This window comes from Larus michahellis, chromosome 9 (genome assembly GCF_964199755.1).
Source record: "Larus michahellis chromosome 9, bLarMic1.1, whole genome shotgun sequence".
NCBI lineage: Eukaryota > Metazoa > Chordata > Aves > Charadriiformes > Laridae > Larus > Larus michahellis.
This window is the reverse complement of record NC_133904.1, coordinates 7790193-7803773: the sequence shown is the minus strand read 5'-3', so window position 1 is coordinate 7803773 and position 13581 is coordinate 7790193. Positions and strand designations below refer to the sequence as shown.

At 48.1% G+C, this 13581-nt stretch overlaps 1 protein-coding gene across 1 annotated transcript in view; it reads right to left on the bottom strand.

Moving 5' to 3' along the window:
* The window catches only part of LOC141749050 (A-kinase anchor protein 13-like), a 103512-nt gene extending 94731 nt beyond the window's left edge, over positions 1-8781 (bottom strand). Inside the window, exon 1 of the mRNA XM_074602064.1 lies at positions 8707-8781. The gene's annotated coding sequence lies outside the window, so the exon portion shown is untranslated. The remainder of the gene's footprint in view (positions 1-8706) is intronic.
* Positions 8782-13581: the final 4800 nt, after the last annotated feature.

Genomic DNA, 13581 nt, shown 5'->3' with positions numbered 1-13581 from the left:
CTTCAGATAAGACATCTGAAGAGGCAACATTTTACCACCTTAAAGGGACTGCCCATAAGAGCAAAATTCCCAAAATACAGGAAAACATGGGACTGACACGTGAATTTCCTACAGATTGACAAATGCTGCTTTCTCCCCTGAAGGAGGGAGAAACAAATTACCAGGACGTACATGACATGTAGCCTGTTACCACTTAAGTACTTCTTTAATTCTCCCACTTCCAATGCACTTCACAAACAATTAATCCTCTTAACATCCATGCAAGCATATTTATTATCCACAGTTCTAGCTTGTAAGCTCTTCAAGCAATGAGCTAGTTCTTTTTCTAGTTTAATACATGGCTCAAGAAAAGTGGGACTGAGGCCCTGTTTTAACTGTAAAACAGCTGCCAAGAAATCGGTTCCCCCCACCCCACTCCCCTCCAGCATCTTATGGAGGGGATGAGCAAGTCACACACTCAAGAACATCCTTTTAACCTAGTTAAAAGCACTTTTAACCTAGTTAAGTGCTCAAATCTCAGCCTCCACGCTACACACACCCTTCTTCAGGCTACATTACCAAAAGGCTTGGTCAAAAATTAATTAGTAGCCCTGGCCAGGACGGGAAAGTAGCTCCAGATTTTGTAGACCCCCAAGCCCCCACTGCACAAGCGGATTCACACTCTGTGGGATGCCAGCACACAAACGCAGCCGCACAGTAACCCCCAGTATCCTCCCACGACAGACCTGAAGACGACATATATTTATTTTCCTGTTGGCAACTGCACTACTTAATACAGAAAAACCTGCAGGTAGCAAACATTTGCAGCAACGTTTCGCCTTGCATCACGCAAAAGTGTAAAGAGTCACCTGGACCTTGTGAAACGACTGTTCATTACACAAAACTTCCTTTTACGACAGTACCTATAAAAAGGAGTTTAGTCTTTATTTCTCTACTCAGCTGAGACAGCCTACCTTCTCGGCAGCTGCTAGGAGAAGAGAAACTATAAACATTTACATTTAATGCAACAAAAGGTTTGCTCACCACCTCTTGTGTTCCACCATGCTCTTAGACGATGATCACTCATCATAAAAATGGGTGGAGTGGCTGCAAGCCACTTGGCGATGGAAAAACTGACTCCCATGTTCAAGACAAGCTCCTGCACAGGCTGGAAACCCCACCGAAGCGAAGTGCTGTCACGACTCCCCGCATGGGAAGTCTTTCAGCCACGGATGCAAACACATCTGCTACATAGCACATGAAGCAACGAGTTTTACTCCTATCTCCAGAATCACCCTCTGCCCCAACTCAGACCTTCAGATCAGACTACAGAAACTGTTTTAATCTAGGTCACATGTACACTCATCAACAGTCTGCTTTTAAAACAAGTAAAAACCAGCACTCCCCAAGTACGAAGTGCAGACTTTTAAGATGTCCAGTGCCGTCAGTACACAGCCTTATTGCTGCGGTAAAAGATTTATGGGAGCAGGGAACAAAAGAACAACAAAATTCATCACGTAACATCATTGGTACATCACGTAAGCCACGCTCCTCAGCTGACTCACTAAATGATATTAACTCCAAAAAAAGGACAAGTCCCAGTTTTGCTGCCATCTTACTTGTGGGTTCGGCAGTTCAGAAGCGCACTGTGCTGTGCAGAAGCTCATGTGCCAAAAGAAATTGCTTTGTTTCAGGGTCAAATCTGGCCATCCTGTCTCCCCTTCCCCCCAAAAAATAAATCACTTCCCCCCTTCCTCTAACACCTGCTTCCTCCATCCGAGCATTCATTGTCCCACTGCTATTATGGGACCAAAGGCTCCAGCAGCCCAGAGGAAGCTCAGGAGGGAAACCAGTGTATAAAGTGAGCAAGACTCTCGTTCACTTCAGCCATCTCACGCTTCGGCATCCCCGATCTTCCCTCTCTTCCTATTGACAGCAGCTTCCAAGATTTGGCTGGGTGTTGAGAGCTGCACGTGCTGGGAAGCCGAATGTGCCACCTATCCTGGTATTGAACCCCACCGTGCCCACAGACACCAGTGTGGACCGCTTACCGCAGCCTGACCCAGCACAGCTTTCCATACGGTTGCCCCAAAGGGAGTGACTTCACACAAGCAGCAGCTCTGCTTTTCCCTAAAAACGCAGCAGGAGGGGAGCAGTGTGCCTCCCGCAGCCCAGCATCAGGGATACAGCGAAAGCAGTCTTTGGACAAACCCATCCTTGGCCTCAACTTCCATTAGGAGGTGTTTATCTCCTGCAGGAGGTCACTGCAGATTCACACACACACCCCCTTGGTCTTCTGAAAATAGGGATACCTGCAAGAACACGACGAGTCGGACAGCATCCATGCGTGACACATGCCAGGTGCGTTAATCCATGGAAAAAGAAAAGGTGAGTCAGTAGTTTGAGTCTGAAGACAGTCCGGTTTAGAACAGCTGCTCCATGCCAAAATCCTTGTTTGTAATGGTTTTATTAACGGCAGCATTCAGACTTACAGAGCAGTTACACCACTGGGGGCAGAGACATGTTGGGAACGAGATTTACTTTCCCAAGTAACTTTGCCAGAAACCTCAGCTACAATTTAGATGAAGCTACAAAGTACGTCACAGGTTTTAACATAACGTACTGCTCCAATTTGCATTAGTCATGGGTGATAAAAAGCACAGGGGATTCAAATGTGACACATCCGATAGTTGCTCTCAACACAAAGTTTTGAACATCATCATCAAATGACATACACCCTTCTGCTTTAAGATGACCACCCTAAATCATGTTCATGCAGAATAAGTCTCACCAGAACTCAGCCTCGTATTTAAATAAGTAATTCACCATTTATTTCCCCTCCCACTCAGAAATAAAACCTGAAGTAGCTGCTATAGAAGAAAATCCTTAAATCCTTCCTTTTACACTGGATCAGACTAATCTCAGAGGTGCTGGCACTCTGTAAATAACACCTCACGTTAAACAACAATTGGAGGAGATCTCTCACCATGTACTTTGCAAACGTAACGTAAAGTTAAAAACAGTTCAGCGAGAAGACTAAAGGGTAGTGACTTTTGTGAAAGGTAGACTATCGCCCTGAACAAAGTCAAAAAAATACACCACGAGAGACTGGAAGCAGTCAGAAGCTACTCTGGCAAATGCTAAACATTTTGTATAGTCTATTTGAAAATTTCACAAGTGCTTGAAACTAAGATGCAATGGATTAGTTGCAACTTCCTGCGTTCATACATCTTAAATAGTATCTCAGAAGAGCCACTGCACAGGATCCAACTCACTGATAACGAGCGGTCAGTCGCCATCCCATGATTTCCAAGGAACTCAACATGGAAGGATCAAACAAACAAGAAAACTGTGACAGTTTAGTTGTCACGTCTACTGAATAAAAACCACTATCAACAGTTTTGGAAAGACAAGAGCAGACAGATGGGAAAGTAATTTACGAACAACTTACAGAATCGCTGAAAAAAAAATTTTGAATGAAGAGGCTGGATCATTTTGAAGAAATATAAAAGTGAATTCCTGGTCCTAATGATGGGGAAAGAGATTCCTAGGAAATGCAAGTGGTCAAGGAGGATTCACTCTGGATGCTGCAGTCAAGGCCAAAGCCAAGGTCCTCTATGAAGTCTGGAAGCCCAACAAGGTCTCCACCACCACCAGTCCTTGCAGCTGCGAGAAACCTTGCGGGCCGCTGCCCAGAGGCACCAAACCCAACCTTACACACAAAACCTGCTTGGAATATACTGTATTTCACACCCTCAACACAAGTGCCATAGGAGGTGCTGGCAGTAGTTTGAGGGGTGTTTTTTCCTTACATTTACTCCAATCCCATGCACAATGTTTGAGAAGTTCCCAGCGTGACTTTGTTACAGTTCAGCGTTTGGACTGAGAGAACTACATCGCTATGCCAGCAAGGAATTTAGCTTTTTCTTACCCATAATAAAAATCCCCCAGTGAACTCTTCAGCATCAGATTTTTAGGGTTTTTTTAAACTGTATATAAAATAGTCTTGTTAGACTGCAACATGTGATCCATTACAGCTACAACAGAATTAAAGTTTACTTTTTGCAACATATCACACTGCATACTTTTAAAGGACTGTTGACTATTTAAAAGTGTTTGTGATTACACTTTTCTTCCCCTGTTTCTCAACAACTTAGAAGTGTACCTAAAATGGTTATAAAGAAAAATAAAAAAAGAGGATAAAAATGGCAGGGTTTATTTTTGCAGAGAAGATATATCTTCACTCTAGATAGAAATAATTGCAGTCTTGGGGAACTTAAAAAGGAAACGCTTTGACTTCTAACTCACTGGCTTATCTTAGAAACAGATCTATCTCCCTTGCCGTCTTCAAATGCTATAAAATAGGGACAGGCACCACAGTCAAATGCCTTCTTTGCAATTGGAAAAGCACTTCCAAGGGTGTAGCTCCAGGAGCATTTCTCCTGGTGGAAGCATCGGAGCCTTTGCCGCAGCAGCTGCTCATGAGACCATGAAGGGACGTGAGTCAGAGTAAAGAAATCGGGTAAAGAATGAACTTTTTTGCTGAACTGATCCAAGGTATGGATTGTACAGAAAAAAAAAAAGTGTCTTCGTAACTGGAATCTATTCCCCAGTTAGGTTTGCTAAACAGACCCACAAATCCCAGCGTGGCCCAGCTGGGGAACTGGAAGAGGCTGCTTACGCCTACACCGACACACAAAGGAGATCACAAAATTACAGTTCAAAGTTTAGGATGACACTCAGAAAGTTTTACCTATTGCTTGCTTCTAGCAGCAGTCTCTGGAAGGACATTAAACTTTTTACAACATTTGTGGCGTCGCAGCATATTTGTCATGTAGACATTAACAGAGGAGTCACCCTGCTTCCGTGACAAAGGGCCATAAATATATAGAGATATATCTTTTTGAAGAAGTTCTGTATACCTTGACTGCATCAACAAGTTCCCGGCATAGCTGCTTTCCCTGGAGCGCTGCCATCACATTTTCTTATCACTAACCAAAGTAACTAACCAGCTAACTCCCAGTGATGTGCTTTGCCTTTTAGATCTGCATAAAGGTCATTTGCAAGGGAGAAAGGCAGGTTAGGAAAAAGAAAAAAAAAAAATTTAAAGAAGACATTAAGACATTATGCCACATCCACAGCTTTCTTTCCAAAAGTAACTGAGAAGTGCAATGCCAGGCTGCAACACCAGGACTGGAGTGTTTGACTATTCAGTAAGTACAAGGAGTGGCCGACTCCCTCCCCCCAGCAAGATTGTTGACAGCTGTTTTAGAGGAGAGGAAAAAAAAGCGGGGCATGACTAAGCTATTCGGAAAAATCTTGTTGTATCTAACACCCTAGCGACAAGTTTTGATGGAGAAAAAGTGCAGTGCTACCTGGAAGTGTCTGGTACGCTCCAGCCCCAAAACTGGATTATATCCCCCGTGGCAAACCCCATAGCCGCAAAGCGGAACTGTACGTACGCTCAGAGCTATCGGTTGCTTCAGAAAGTCACTCATTACCTTCATCTGTCCTATAGGTGATCAATGCAAGCAAGCAAACACACAAGCGCTTGGCACTGAGCGGCACCCAGTAATCTCAGGCTGCAAGGTGCTTCCCACCCCAGCCTCTCGCGTGCCTGCAGACAGGGTGCTGCTCGCCTTGTCGCCCGGCTGGAAACCACACAAACCGCCACCTCCCTCTCCAGAAGGCTGGTAAAACGCGGGGCCACGATCACCCAGCAAAGGTATATCGTACCTTGAAGGCTCCTCAGTAGAGCAAAACCAAAACCAAATAGTTCCTCCATACTAATCAGCTACGTGGTTTAGTTTACTTCAGGCTATTTATCACCCGTGTGGGGAACCCCTATAGAAATAACATTTAATAGCACTCAAGTAGATTGCAGAGATAACCAGCTACAGTAATGAGTAGAAAAGCTTCCAAGCTGCTTCAAGGACTGTATTATAGGCAAGTGGATCACCACCAAATGCCAGGCAGAGAAAACCGATACGCTGGTGTGCTGGAACCAGAGTGGAAAAGAAATAGGTACAGCAGGCATGACAACTTCCACTAACAAATTCTTCATTATGCAGCTATCTATTAAAACTTACTATGCCAGCAGAAAATGATATGAAAACACCCACAGCCTTTGTGACGCAGGAGTGTGCATACCACCAATAAACCTACCAATGTTGTTTTCTTTCCTCTGGTATAATTTATTGACCGCTGCCTTAATTCATGCTTTGGATGGAATAACCAGATTCCTTTAACAGTACTTAATCCTCCTCTTAGCACAGGAGCGTACCCTAGACCAGAACACAGCTTACTCAGGAGTATATCCTGCTGAGAGATTAGCAGCAAGTTCTGCATAAGCCTGAGTCTCAAAGCTTCCCTATATAGACTGTTTAAAAACATCCATCATTGGACAGTACCTGGCAGAGCTCTGTTTCTATGAGAAGCTTTGACTTCTTAAGTGCGTTCTCCTCCTTTGATGCTGCAAAGCTGTAAATCAGGAACACGGAGCTCCTGCCTTTCTCTCTGGCTGCAGTCCCTGGCTGGACTCTGTTACTCTGAACGCGCTGTGTCCTCACCTCTTGGGCTATGCCGGCCATCCCTTGGCCACCGGAGCTGGGCAGGAGATGCAGGCTGGAACGCTGTCATGCAACGCGGTGCATCCACACTACCTGCAGGAGACTCGTCATTCAGGCTACCTACAAAACCCGTTTGCCTTGAAGAACTCAACATCCGTGCCCTTCTAGCAACAGCCCCAGGCTAGCCTGTCTGCCCAGCACCGGGCAGCGCTGGAAGGACAGACAGGAGACGTATTGGGCTCAACCCATGAACGCGGAAGACGGGTACATGCTTGAATTCATGCCAAGGGACAATATATGCCCAGCTGATCCTCACCTTGCCCAACACACCCTTAACCTGCTATCAGGCTTGTAAAAAAAAAAAAAAAAAAAAAAGAATAAAAAAACAAAACAACCCAACCCCAAGTGTCCAAGCAAGATATTGTTCCCATGTAAGGCAACAGCCTGGACCAGAGTGGCCCAAAGCACAAGCAGAACCTCCTAAGCAGATGCTCCTCTAGTCCTGACAGCAGCTTCTATCCACAGGCACGGGTGTTGTGAGGTTAACGTCAATTCACTCCCACTACTAAGGTATCTATGTATAAAAATACACCTCCTCTAACACAGTAATAAATGAATCATTAGTATCTTACCTTTAAGGAACTATGTGGAACTTGGTTCACCTTTGCGATTCCACAATAGCTTGGCAAGGGCGTGCAGAACACAAAACACACACCCAGCAAGGGACTGATTTTAAGTTGAAGAGAGCCACTACAAGCAGAAATAATGTAGCTTGGCCCTTTAAAGCTGATTAGATTACATTAGCCAAAACTCCCAGCACACAAGACATTCATGGATCTCAGACCAACTGTCTAAACTCAGCTCTGAAGCTACATGCTTTACATATTTCTACTGCATCGCATATCTCCATGAGTACCTCAAGTTTTACGGCTGACGAAGATTACAGAGAACACCACAGCGACCAACTGTCCTACAGAAATACAGCATTTCTATTCCCTTCATCGAGTCCCTGTCTGGTCATCCACAACAGAATACGTACAACATACTCTTAAAAAAAAAGCAAAAACCAAACTTTTAAAAATCACTTTTTTCCACTTCCGAGCTCCAGCTAACGTGAAGCCCTGTAAAGGACACTAGAGCAGAACCAGTTACAGAGGTCAGCAAAACTGATCGCTCCTAATCCCAACTCCTTCATATGACTCGCGGGGATAACACAGGCACAGAAGGTGGATTAATAAACCCTTGAGAATTTACGGGTTAAGAAACAACAATCCTGGTCCAGAAACTCCTGCATGTGCTTCAAAAGAACAGGGTCTCCATTCAGGAAGAAAAAATATAATGATATTTTGAAGGAACAGAGCGAATGCACGAAACAGGCCCCACGGCAGTGACCCTCGGAGGGACTCCAAAGCCCCCCTCAGCCCCCAAAGTGAGAAAAACCAACACGGGCCGGCTGCTTGGGAGACTCCGATCTAAAGCCCAGATCACTTTCTTCGCAATAAATTGAGATACAAAGTTGCGTCAGCGAGGCTAGAGAGGGGTTTTGTTTGTTTTCAGATCGGGTTTATCAATAATTTCAATAAGAGAGGGTGGCTGGGGGGGCGGGGGGGGGGGGATGCGTGTGTCTGAGGACACGCTCGGGGCACCATCCGCGCCCCCCACTCCGAGGAGCGGGGCCGCCACCCCCGCGCCCGGCAGGGTAGGACCGAGGGGACCCGGGGGGGACACCGGGGGGGACCCGGGGGGTGGGTGGGGGGGGACCGCGCCCGGCCCCGGCCCGCCGCGCACCGCCGGCCCGCAGACAATAGCGGCAGGGAGCAGCCGCGCGAGAAAACACAGAAAAAAATAAAGGAAAAACAACTAATAACGACAAAATGAAAGGGAATAAAGACAAGCGAGGGAGTGGGGCCGCCCGGAGCGGCTCCGCGCGAAGTTGCGCGGAGAAGAAAAAAAAAAAAAACAAAAAAAAACGAGGAAGAGGAGAAGGAGGAGGAGGAGGAGGAGGAAGGGCGGGGGACGCGTGCGAGGGCGCGGGAAGGGGAGGGGGGCTCCCGCACACCACCCTATCTCCCCCGGGGGGACACCACCGCCCTCCGCCCCCGCCAAGGGCCTCCCCAAACTTTCCCCCTTCGCCCAACTCCGCCGGGGCAAGACTCACCGCGGGGGCCCGGCGGGCGGCTTCGCCCCTGGCAGCGGGGCCGGGAGGGAAGGGAAGGGAGAGGGAAGGGGACGGGGAGGGGGGGAAGAGGCGGCCGGGCCGGGTGCTCTCCGCCCGGGGAGGCGGGCAGGAAGGAGGGAGGGAGGGAAGAAAGAAGGAGGGAGAGAGGGAGGGCCGGGGGCTGCCGGCTCCCAACCTGAGCGCCGCCGCCGTGCCCGCCCCCGCGCCGCCATCCCGCATGCGCCGAGCGGGGCCGCCCCCGGGGCCAGGGCGGCGGGCTGAGGGCAGGGGGGAGCGGGATGGCGGAGTGGGGGTGTGTGGGACGGCGGAGGGAGTTCCAGCCGCCCTTCCTCACCGCCCCTCGCCGAGGGGAAGGGGTGTCTAGGGAAAGCCCCGGGCTGGGGGAGCGCGGGTCCCTCACCTGCCCGCCTGTCACCTGCCCGCTCCTCCCTCCTTCCCTGCCGCTGGCCCCCTCCCAGTTCGCCCCGCTGCTGCGGGACACCCGTCGGTTGTTTGTATTGCGCTGCTGGTGTGAAAGGACACGGGCAACTTTTGATGTTTGGGGTTTATTTTTGTTTGAAGGAGATGCTTCCTTCCCACGCGCTAAACTTCAGCCGTAAGGGCCTGTTTCTGGCGTTCTCACCTCCGGCAGCTCTGACAGAGCCGAGGGCACGAGGTCTCCAGCCGCGAAGGTGACTGGCTGCGCCCCAACGCTGCGCATCTCTACCTGTCACAAAATCCATCAGCTCCACTTGAGCCCCACCAAGCCGGCCTACAGCCTTGTCCTCTTCCTCACCGCCTTTCCCCCGTTCCTCTACCATTGTGCGTTTGGCAGAGGAACATCTTCCCATACCATTCCCACGGCTTGCCCTGGAAAAATGGTGGAAATGGCAACCCACTGTTAGTAAACAAGCTCATGGGGCCTGTGGTCTGTGTGTGGCTGGGTTTGAGGGGGCCCCTGGGAATGAAGATGCACGATCTCTTGTGGCAACCTGCCTTCGGTTACCATTTTTGCTGGAAACTCTTTGGAAATGTGTACATCTGGTGGCCCAGGTCAGCTTAACCTACTGTGCATGCGTCTATCCCACTAGCCCTGGTGGTGGTTGGGTGGTCATGTCCACAAAGACAGCAACAACACTGAGTTTAACATGCATTTCTTGCCCCTCTAGAGCCGGGCAGTCTCACCTCACAACAACCAACGCCAAAAACACTTTCCAATACTTTCCAAAGAGATCTTGCTGCTGGCCAGAGCAGTGGGCACAGGCTGCAGGTAATTCCCGTACATCATGTTCTTTCCAGGTAGAACAGAAATAACAATACTGTGTACGGTGCAGAAAATTTTCTGCCGAAAATCCTGTGTGTGAACTTGGCGTTGTCTTCCAAAATAGGCACTGTTGATTCTGTTTAAATCAGCTGAAATAATAAAAATGGTTTCAACACTTGTGCAATGTGGTCATTTTGGAGGTTGGAACGGACCAGCATCGTACACCCTCTTTAACCAGGGTGTAAAGCAATAGTTTTTCATATGTGGCTCCAACAGGGTGAGAGGCACATGAGAGCGAGAACACTGGAAACACATTTTCTTTTGCCTTCCTCCTCCCCCTATAAAATGGGCTTACAAGGCAGATCTCTTAAAAGTTCCCAGGCTCAAAAAGAGGGGTCAGGCACAGTGATGGCTCAGGAAAGAGCACCATCTAGTGAAAAACCACTTCTTGCGGAAACTCCGTCCCCTACGAGCCTCCAACAAGACAATGACTAACCAAGCCCAGCCCAACCTACCTCATAGCATCTGAGGCAATCCTCAGCGAGGTAGCATGGTAGCAGATAACAGATGCCTAAAATTTTCCATAACATGCATACCGAGATCTTTAAGCTCTACTCTCTTGGTTGTCCATCAAGGGAACGTTTCTTCTCTGCTTGTCAGCTCCAGCCTGGCAAGTCAACCTCTGTCTTCTGCTGCCTCACCTGGAGCTGACACAGCCCTGGGCTTGCTGTAGCCCCCCCGCCCCCCAGCCACGTTGTGGGGATCGGAAGCCCCAAAGAGAGAGCTCAGCCTCCCAGCTGGGTCTGTACCAGTCACATACATGCCCATGCATATGGGCTCTCACGTGCCGCTCTTGCGAATAGTTTGGAAATGCTTTTAGGGGGTCTTTTCAGCATAAGGGTGCAAAGGTACTCTGCCAGGAAGGCTGTCCAGGAGCATTTATTGTAGTCATAACATTCAAAACCAGGAGGCAAGGAAATTATAATGGAAAATGTTGAGGAAAGATGACGCAGCAGCTTAGCACCAAAGCAGGAGGATCAACTGATGGGCCCCATCCATCAAAGGTGTTATGGCCCTTTCAGTCAAGGAGGGTGAATCAAAACACAGGCAGAGAAGGTGTAATTGTTTCTATCAATCAGAAGTATTCCCTGCCAGGGTGGGCTTCTCCAGCTGCTCACACCTCCCCAGAGTGCCAGGTGCTGATGGTGACTTCAGAGAGGAACTAGCCCAGGTAGGCAGGGCTGTGGGACGGGTAGACAGCTCGCTAGACTACCAGGGGGTTGGACAGAGGCTCAGTTTAGACCTGAGCCCAGATCCCCCTTGCCTGTGGGAGGACTCGTGGTACCCCAGGACCAGAGACCAGTGAGCATCTGCCACAAAAAGGGTGGATCACCCACTTCAAACGCCCAGCCCATGGTCTCAGCAGCACTTAATTCATCCTTTTTACCTCTCCCTTCCCCAAGATGTAGTCTGTGCTCTACTTTTGTCTTTAAATTGTTATCCACCCCCAAATAATTCTTTATCTCAAAATATCCTGTCTGCACCCACGTATAACCACAAACCAAAACAGAGAGGCAGTAGATGAAGGGAAATTTGTGCAGCAGCTTTGCGGATGCCAGCCTCCTGACAAATCCTTTGCCTTCAAATCATCTCTGACACTGGTTCCCCTGGGTTTCACCATTTGCCATACACCCAGGTCTGCTTTTCAAACACTATAAAAAACTTAAGAAAATATATCAGATGTTCTTTCATTGCCTCTTTCACGTTTTGATTTGCCACAAGCTTTGCTGCAGGGCTCCGCACTTCTTGCTCAGGAACTGAATTTAAGTGCGGGTTGCACTCATGAATGAGACTGGAATTTGGATCTGCACAACATAATCTGAACATTTGTGCGTAGTGGCATGAATTAGCAATATGAGCGCATTGTTCCCATTTGCTGGAAATTAGCTGTCCTTGCAACTGAATAGAAAACAGTGCAATGTAATGATGGAAGCAGCAACTATTAAAGATTTGTTTTCATCATGTTTAAGCAGCTACAAAACTGAGACACTGAGCATTAATGTGGCTGACAACAGCGCGTGGTGTTTTCTTTGTGTTCCTCCTTGTTTGAAGCCGGTGCCTGGTAGTTGAGATAACAGCAGCTACACCTGAAGAGATTTGAATATCATTTTCCCTCTTCAGACTCCAGCAATGTCATCTTTAAAGTCCTATGAGGAGTAAAATTTTTAACGCAAAATTATGGATTGTGGTTGAGAGCAACCTTCAGGAGAAGTTTCCCCATTCCCGTGAACGGTATATCTCAGTTGACATGTAAAAGTTCTTAGTGTGTCACAATCATCAGACATTGGAGTTCGCCCTTAGGACAGGAGATAGCCTGGAATGGGTGAACTGCAATAAAACCCGCTCAAACCAAAACACAAACACAGATGACCTGCAATATCAAATTAATGAAGTCAAAGGAAGTCCCCTGGGTTCTTCTTCTGCCCCGCTGTGGGAAGCTTGTGGGGCTTTGATGGGAGGAGAAGGGGAGCAGTCTTGCACCTAAGCTGTCACCCACCTCAGCTGCTGATCACTGCTCGCTCTTTCTGATTATTTCTCAGTTCTGGGAGGCAGTGCTTATCAGTTGCTCATGCAGATGTCATTTTAGTTAGTTGCTCAATTGGTGGGGCACATCTAGCAGGTCCACCTCTGCAGCTCGCGGGGCCCCTCCATCTGCTGATAAGCTGTGCTAACACCAAGCTCTGAAAACTCCCCCTTACATGTATTGTTGGAAGCCGTGTTATAAATACCGCCTTGTTCCTCTGGTCAAAAATTTCCAGTTACTTATGTTTAATGGACCTGAAAGCAGGTAAGGGAACGTCTCTGCTGACAGTCCCAGCAGAATCACACCCCCATGCATTTGTGACAGGGACAAATAACCTTATTTCACATTGTATTTGCTTTAAATATTCTCAGGACCAAAGAAATCGTCATGCTGTACCTGCACTGGCTGCCTCGCTAGGTCTTTATCGGCAGCTTCCAAGCAGTTAGTATGGAAACCAGAAATAAAAGCAACCGAGGAACAAGAAGAGCTTCACAATCGGCTTTGACGTCCCACAGGGACAAGGCGCGTGCAGGTGTGTTGCAAAGAAGGTGACGTTTCCTCCCCTTTGCCCTCCTCCTGCCTGGCCTCAGGAACAATGGTTACTATAACAATAATAACTCACGCGCCCTCCTACTGCCTCGGCCAGACCTTTGGAGAGCTGGCAATGTTTGCAGAGAGGCTCGAGCCGTACCCGCGGGCTCGCCCTCCCTTCAGCCCGGCAGGATGGGTGTCAGATAGAGCGGAAAGGGAGGGCTGAAGAGAGACTTGCAGGCTGCAAACACTGCTGTCGTTAAGCCTCCTGGCAGGGTTTTCTCTTGCATTTTGGCTTTACGCTTCGCGCTTTGTCAAAGGCCACTGTTAACAGGCGTCTGCTCTGGCCATTCTGTCCTTTTCAATACACCTTTTAATTTAATCCTATTCTATTTCTGTCTTCAGTGAGGGTTGTCATCCAGTTACGTGCAAACCAAGGGATAGACAAATTTATGCCAAAAGGCTTTATTAAAGTATCAGAAAACATCCTTCAAAT